The following is a 9,462-nucleotide window of genomic DNA, read 5'->3' as shown; positions in this document are numbered from 1 at the left end:
CTTGTGTCTGGTTTAGGTCAACCAAGTGTTCCAAGTGCGTATCCTTGGTTTTCTGTCTCTTCTTGGTCTGGTCCTCATACAAACCACAAGAGAGTTGTCGTTTTTTTTAGCTACTTTTGTGTGTTTTTATCGCATACTTTAACTCTGTATTTTGTATTTTTGGATCCTGGTTTCCCAGCTGTTTTACAATTGAATCTCTTTGAGCTGCGTTCGACTGCAGGGCTGCTTGTATCGCACATGATACCGCACACTTAAAGGCCTACTGAAATGAATTTTTTTCTATTTAAACGGGGCTAGCAGATCCATTCTATGTGTCATACTTGATCATTTCGCGATATTGCCATATTTTTGCTGAAAGGATTTAGTAGAGAACAGGGGTCACCAACATGGTGCCCACGGGCACCAGGTAGCCCGTAAGGACCAGGTGAGTAGCCCGCTGGCCTGTTCTAAAAATAGCTCAAATAGCAGCACTTACCAGTGAGCTGCATCTATTTTTTAAATTTTATTTATTTACTAGCAAGCTGGTCTCGCTTTGCCCGACATTTTTAATTCTAAGAGAGACAAAACTCAAATAGAATTTGAAAATCCAAGAAAATATTTTAAAGACTTGGTCTTCACTTGTTTGAATAAAATCATTATTTTTTTTACTTTGCTTCTCATAACTTTCAATTTTAGATAAAAAATACAACCTTAAAAATTATTTTAGGATTTTTAAACACATATACCTTTTTACCTTTTGAATTCCTTCCTCTTCTTTCCTGACAATTGAAATCAATGTTCAAGTAAATTTATTTTTTTTATTGTAAAGAATAACAAATACATTTTAATTTAATTCTTCATTTTAGCTTCTGTTTTTTCGACGAAGAATATTTGTGAAATATTTCTTCAAACTTATTATGATTAAAATTCCCAAAAAATTATTCTGGCAAATCTAGAAAATCTGTAGAATCAAATTTAAATCCTATTTCAAGGTCTTTTGAATTTCTTTTAAAATGTTTGTTCTGGAAAATCTAGAAGAAATAATGATTCGTCTTTGTTAGAAATATAGCTTGGTCCAATTTGTTATATATTCTAACAAAGTGTAAATTGGATTTTAACCAGGTAGCCCGTAAGGACCAGATGAGTAGCCAGCTGGCCTGTTCTAAAAATAGCTCAAATAGCAGCACTTACCAGTGAGATGCCTCTATTTTTTAAATTTTATTTATTTACTAGCAAGCTGGTCTCGCTTTGCTCGACATTTTTAATTCTAAGAGAGACAAAACTCAAATAGGATTTGAAAATCCAAGAAAATATTTGAAAGACTTGGTCTTCACTAACTGACAAAGAAACAGATAACAGATTTGGTGTCCAGTTCAAAGTGTGACATGATTTATTTAAAAATTTGAGAGTTGACTTTTGTATTTTACATGAGTTATTATTTGTACAAACATGGTGCAAAGTAATTCATGATTTGTTCAAAAATGATAGTGGCTAGCTAGTTAAAATGGGATATTGTGATTTCACAAGACTGTCTTAGAAGTGATCATTTGAAAATGTTCAATTTGAAAAATGTGCACTTAGAGAAAATATAAAAATAAAGTGTTGCATATTGATATTTATCTGTTTCTATATATATCATTAAGATGATCAGTGTTTCCACAAATATAAATATCATTAATTATTAATAATAACATAGAGTTAAAGGTAAATTGAGCAAATTGGCTATTTCTGGCAATTTATTTAAGTGTTTATCAAACTGGTAGCCCTTCGCATTAATCACTACCCAAGAAATAGCTCTTGGTTTCAAAAAGGTTGGTGACCCCTGCTATAGAACAACGACGATAAAGTTCACAACTTTTGGTCGCTGATAAAAAAAAAAGCCTTGCCTGTACCGGAATTAGCGTGACGACACCGGAGGAAGGACTGCTCATATTTTCCTATTGTTTACACCAGCAGCGAGAGAGATTCGGACCGAGAAAGCGACGATTACCCCATTAATTTGAGCGAGGATGAAAGATTCGTGGATGAGGAACGTTAGAGTGAAGGACTAGAATGCAGAGCAAGACATATTTTTTTTCGCTCTGACCGTAACTTAGGTACAAGCTGGCTCATTGGATTCCACACTCTCTCCTTTTTCTATTGTGGATCACGGATTTGTATTTTAAACCACCTGGGATACTATATCCTCTTGAAAATGAGAGTCGAGAACGCGAAATGGACATTCACAGTGACTTTTATCTCCACGACAATACATCGACGAAGCTCTTTAGCTACGGAGTTAACGTGATAGCATCGGGCTCAAATGCAGATGGAAACAAAATAAATACACCCCTGACTGGAAGGATAGACAGAAGATCAACAATACTATTAAACCATGGACATGTAAATACACGGTTAATAATTTCCAGCTTGGAGAAGCTTAAAAATGCTGTTGCTAACGACGCCATTGAAGCTAACTTAGCTACGGAGCTAACGTGATAGCATCGAGCTCAAATGCAGATAGAAACAAAATACATAAACCCCTGACTGGGGTTGAAAATGAAAATGAGTCGAGAACGCGAAATGGACATTGACAGTGACTTTTATCTCCACGACAATACATCGACGAAGCTCTTTAGCTACTGAGCTAACGTGATAGCATCGGGCTCAAATGCATATAGAAACAAAATAAATAAACCCCTGACTGGAAGGATAGACAGAAGATCAACAATACTATTAAACCGTGGACATGTAAATACACGGTTAATTAATTTCCAGCTTGGCGAAGCTTAAAAATGCTGTTGCTAACGACGCCATTGAAGCTAACTTAGCTAGGGAGCTAATGTGATAGCATCGAGCTCAAATGCATATAGAAACAAAATACATAAACCCCTGACTGGGGTTGAAAATGAAAATGAGAGTCGAGAACGCGAAATGGAAATTCACAGTGACTTTTATCTCCACGACAATACATCGACGAAGCTCTTTAGCTACTGAGCTAACGTGATAGCATCGGGCTCAAATGCAGATAGAAACAAAATAAATAAACCCCTGACTGGAAGGATAGACAGAAGATCAACAATACTATTAAACCATGAACATGTAAATACACGGTTAATTAATTTCCAGCTTGGCGAAGCTTAAAAATGCTGTTGCTAACGACGCCATTGAAGCTAACTTAGCTAGGGAGCTAACGTGATAGCATCGGGCTCAAATGCAGATAGAAACAAAATAAATAAACCCCTGACTGGAAGGATGGACAGAAAATCAACAATACTATTAAACCATGAACATGAAAATACACGGTCAATAATTTCCAGCTTGGCGAAGCCTAAAAATGCTGTTGCTAACGACGCCATTGAAGCTAACTTAGCTACGGAGCTAACATGATAGCATCAAGCTCAAATGCAGATAGAAACAAAATACATAAACCCCTGACTGGAAGGATAATCAACAATACTATTAAACCATGGACATGTAAATACACGGTTAATGCTTTCCAGCTTGGCGAAGCTCAAAAATGCTGTTGCTAACGACGCCATTGAAGCTAACTTAGCTACGGAGCTAACGTGATAGCATCGGGCTCAAATGCAGATAGAAACAAAATACATAAACCCCTGACTGGGGTTGAAAATGAAAATGAGAGTCGAGAACGCGAAATGGACATTCACAGTGACTTTTATCCCCACGACAATACATCGACGAAGCTCTTTAGCTACTGAGCTAACGTGATAGCATCGGGCTCAAATGCAGATGGAAACAAAATAAATAAACCCCTGACTGGAAGGATAGACAGAAGATCAACAATACTATTAAACCGTGGACATGTAAATACACGGTTAATTAATTTCCAGCTTGGCGAAGCTTATAAATGCTGTTGCTAACGACGCCATTGAAGCTAACTTAGCTAGGGAGCTAACGTGATAGCATCGGGCTCAAATGCAGATAGAAACAAAATACATAAACCCCTGACTGGAAGGATAATCAACAATACTATTAAACCATGGACATGTAAATACACGGTTAATGCTTTCCAGCTTGGCGAAGCTCAAAAATGCTGTTGCTAATGACGCCATTGAAGCTAACTTAGCTACGGAGCTAACGTGATAGCATCGGGCTCAAATGCAGATAGAAACAAAATACATAAACCCCTGACTGGAAGGATAAACAACAATACTATTAAACCATGGACATGTAAATACACGGTTAATTAATTTCCAGCTTGGCGAAGCTCAAAAATGCTGTTGCTAACGACGCCATTGAAGCTAACTTAGCTACGGAGCTAACGTGATAGTATCGGGCTCAAATGCAGATAGAAACAAAATACATAAACCCCTGACTGGGGTTGAAAATGAAAATGAGAGTCGAGAACGCGAAATGGACATTCACAGTGACTTTTATCTCCACGACAATACATCGACGAAGCTCTTTAGCTACTGAGCTAACGTGATAGCATCGGGCTCAAATGCAGATGGAAACAAAATAAATAAACCCCTGACTGGAAGGATAGACAGAAGATCAACAATACTATTAAACCGTGGACATGTAAATACACGGTTAATAATTTCCAGCTTGGCGAAGCTTAAAAATGCTGTTGCTAACGACGCCATTGAAGCTAACTTAGCTAGGGAGCTAACGTGATAGCATCGGGCTCAAATGCAGATAGAAACAAAATACATAAACCCCTGACTGGGGTTGAAAATGAAAATGAGAGTCGAGAACGCGAAATGGACATTGACAGTGACTTTTATCCCCACGACAATACATCGACAAAGCTCTTTAGCTACTGAGCTAACGTGATAGCATCGGGCTCAAATGCATATAGAAACAAAATAAATAAACCCCTGACTGGAAGGATAGAGAGAAGATCAAAAATACTATTAAACCATGGACATGTAAATACACGGTTAATGCTTTCCAGCTTGGCGAAGCTTAAAAATGCTGTTGCTAACGACGCCATTGAAGCTAACTTAGCTACGGAGCTAACGTGATAACATCGGGCTCAAATGCAGATAGAAACAAAATACATAAACCCCTGACTGGGGTTGAAAATGAAAATGAGAGTCGAGAACGCGAAATGGACATTCACAGTGACTTTTATCTCCACGACAATACATCGGCGAAGCTCTTTAGCTACTGAGCTAACGTGATAGCATCTGTCTCAAATGCAGATAGAAACAAAATAAATAAACCCCTGACTGGAAGGATAGACAGAAGATCAACAATACTATTAAACCGTGGACATGTAACTACACGGTTAATTAATTTCCAGCTTGGCGAAGCTTAAAAATGCTGTTGCTAACGACGCCATTGAAGCTAACTTAGCTACGGAGCTAACGTGATAGCATCGAGCTCAAATGCAGATAGAAACAAAATACATAAACCCCTGACTGGGGTTGAAAATTGAAATGAGAGTCGAGAACGCGAAATGGACATTCACAGTGACTTTTATCTCCACGACAATACATCGACGAAGCTCTTTAGCTACTGAGCTAACGTGATAGCATCGGCCTCAAATGCAGATAGAAACAAAATAAATAAACCCCTGACTGGAAGGATAGACAGAAGATCAACAATACTATTAAACCGTGGACATGTAAATACACGGTTAATCATTTCCAGCTTGGCGAAGCTTAAAAATGCTGTTGCTAACGACGCCATTGAAGCTAACTTAGCTACGGAGCTAACGTGATAGCATCGGGCTCAAATGCAGATAGAAACAAAATACATAAACCCCTGACTGGGGTTGAAAATGAAAATGAGAGTCGAGAACGCGAAATGGACATTGACAGTGACTTTTATCTCCACGACAATACATCGACGAAGCTCTTTAGCTACTGAGCTAACGTGATAGCATCGGGCTCAAATGCAGATAGAAACAAAATAAATAAACCCCTGACTGGAAGGATAGACAGAAGATCAACAATACTATTAAACCATGAACATGTAAATACACGGTTAATTAATTTCCAGCTTGGCGAAGCTTAAAAATGCTGTTGCTAACGACGCCATTGAAGCTAACTTAGCTACGGAGCTAACGTGATAGCATGAAGCTCAAATGCAGATTGAAACAAAATACATAAACCCCTGACTGGGGTTGAAAATGAAAATGAGAGTCGAGAACGCGAAATGGACATTCACAGTGACTTTTATCTCCACGACAATACATCGATGAAGCTCTTTAGCTACTGAGCTAACGTGATAGCATCGGCCTCAAATGCAGATAGAAACAAAATAAATAAACCCCTGACTGGAAGGATAGACAGAAGATCAACAATACTATTAAACCATGAACATGTAAATACACGGTTAATTAATTTCCAGCTTGGCGAAGCTTAAAAATGCTGTTGCTAACGACGCCATTGAAGCTAACTTAGCTACGGAGCTAACGTGATAGCATGAAGCTCAAATGCAGATAGAAACAAAATACATAAACCCCTGACTGGGGTTGAAAATGAAAATGAGAGTCGAGAACGCGAAATGGACATTGACAGTGACTTTTATCTCCACGACAATACATCGACGAAGCTCTTTAGCTACTGAGCTAACGTGATAGCATCGGGCTCAAATGCAGATGGAAACAAAATAAATAAACCCCTGACTGGATGGATAAACAGAAGATCAAAAATACTATTAAACCATGGACATGTAAATACACGGTTAATGCTTTCCAGCTTTGTGAAGCTTAAAAATGCTGTTGCTAACGACGCCATTGAAGCTAACTTAGCTACGGAGCTAACGTGATAGCATCGGGCTCAAATGCAGATAGAAACAAAATACATAAACCCCTGACTGGGGTTGAAAATGAAAATGAGAGTCGAGAACGCGAAATGGACATTGACAGTGACTTTTATCTCCACGACAATACATCGACAAAGCTCTTTAGCTACTGAGCTAACGTGATAGCATCGGGCTCAAATGCATATAGAAACAAAATAAATAAACCCCTGACTGGAAGGATAGACAGAAGATCAACAATACTATTAAACCGTGGACATGTAAATACACGGTTAATTAATTTCCAGCTTGGCGAAGCTTAAAAATGCTGTTGCTAACGACGCCATTGAAGCTAACTTAGCTAGGGAGCTAATGTGATAGCATCGAGCTCAAATGCATATAGAAACAAAATACATAAACCCCTGACTGGGGTTGAAAATGAAAATGAGAGTCGAGAACACGAAATGGACATTGACAGTGACTTTTATCTCCACGACAATACATCGACGAAGCTCTTTAGCTACTGAGCTAACGTGATAGCATCGGGCTCAAATGCAGATAGAAACAAAATAAATAAACCCCTGACTGGAAGGATAGACAGAAGATCAACAATACTATTAAACCATGGACATGTAAATACACGGTTAATTAATTTCCAGCTTGGCGAAGCTTAAAAATGCTGTTGCTAACGACGCCATTGAAGCTAACTTAGCTAGGGAGCTAACGTGATAGCATCGGGCTCAAATGCAGATAGAAACAAAATACATAAACCCCTGACTGGGGTTGAAAATTAAAATGAGAGTCGAGAACACGAAATGGACATTGACAGTGACTTTTATCTCCACGACAATACATCGACGAAGCTCTTTAGCTACTGAGCTAACGTGATAGCATCGGGCTCAAATGCAGATAGAAACAAAATAAATAAACCCCTGACTGGAAGGATAGACAGAAGATCAACAATACTATTAAACCATGGACATGTAAATACACGGTTAATTAATTTCCAGCTTGGCGAAGCTTAAAAATGCTGTTGCTAACGACGCCATTGAAGCTAACTTAGCTAGGGAGCTAACGTGATAGCATCGGGCTCAAATGCAGATAGAAACAAAATACATAAACCCCTGACTGGGGTTGAAAATGAAAATGAGAGTCGAGAACGCGAAATGGACATTGACAGTGACTTTTATCTCCACGACAATACATCGACGAAGCTCTTTAGCTACTGAGCTAACGTGATAGCATCGGGCTCAAATGCAGATAGAAACAAAATAAATAAACCCCTGACTGGAAGGATAGACAGAAGATCAACAATACTATTAAACCGTGGACATGTAAATACACGGTTAATAATTTCCAGCTTGGCGAAGCTTAAAAATGCTGTTGCTAACGACGCCATTGAAGCTAACTTAGCTACGGAGCTAAAGTGATAGCATCGGGCTCAAATGCAGATAGAAACAAAATACATAAACCCCTGACTGGGGTTGAAATGGAAAATGAGAGTCGACAACGCGAAATGGACATTCACAGTGACTTATCTCCACGACAATACATTGATGAAGCTCTTTAGCTACTGAGCTAACGTGATAGCATCGGGCTCAAATGCAGATAGAAACAAAATAAATAAACCCCTGACTGGAAGGATAGACAGAAGATCAACAATACTATTAAACCGTGGACATGTAAATACACGGTTAATTAATTTCCAGCTTGGCGAAGCTTAAAAATGCTGTTGCTAACGACACCATTGAAACTAACTTAGCTACGGAGCTAACGTGATAGCATCAAGCTCAAATGCAGATAGAAACAAAATACATAAACCCCTGACTGGGGTTGAAAATGAAAATGAGAGTCGAGAATGCGAAATGGACATTTACAGTGACTTTTATCTCCACGACAATACATCGACGAAGCTCTTTAGCTATGGAGCTAACGTGATAGCATCGGGCTCAAATGCAGATAGAAACAAAATAAATAAACCCCTGACTGGAAGGATAGACAGAAGATCAACAATACTATTAAACCGTGGACATGTAAATACACGGTTAATTAATTTCCAGCTTGGCGAAGCTTAAAAATGCTGTTGCTAACGACGCCATTGAAGCTAACTTAGCTACGGAGCAAACGTGATAGCATCAAGCTCAAATGCAGATAGAAACAAAATACATAAACCCCTGACTGGGGTTGAAAATGAAAATGAGAGTCGAGAACGCAAAATGGACATTGACAGTGACTTTTATCTCCACGACAATACATCGACGAAGCCCTTTAGCTACTGAGCTAACGTGATAGCATCGGGCTCAAATGCAGATAGAAACAAAATAAATAAACCCCTGACTGGAAGGATAGACAGAAGATCAACAATACTATTAAACCATGGACATGTAAATACACGGTTAATAATTTCCAGCTTGGAGAAGCTTAAAAATGCTGTTGCTAACGACGCCATTGAAGCTAACTTAGCTACGGAGCTAACGTGATAGCATCGAGCTCAAATGCAGATAGAAACAAAATACATAAACCCCTGACTGGGGTTGAAAATGAAAATGAGAGTCGAGAACACGAAATGGACATTCACAGTGACTTTTATCTCCACGACAATACATCGACGAAGCTCTTTAGCTACTGAGCTAACGTGATAGCATCGGGCTCAAATGCAGATAGAAACAAAATAAATAAACCCCTGACTGGAAGGATAGACAGAAGATCAACAATACTATTAAACCGTGGACATGTAACTACACGGTTAATAATTTCCAGCTTGGCGAAGCTTAAAAATGCTGTTGC

This window comes from Entelurus aequoreus, linkage group LG20 (genome assembly GCF_033978785.1).
Source record: "Entelurus aequoreus isolate RoL-2023_Sb linkage group LG20, RoL_Eaeq_v1.1, whole genome shotgun sequence".
In the NCBI taxonomy this organism is placed as follows: domain Eukaryota; kingdom Metazoa; phylum Chordata; class Actinopteri; order Syngnathiformes; family Syngnathidae; genus Entelurus; species Entelurus aequoreus.
This window is presented reverse-complemented; position numbering follows the sequence as displayed.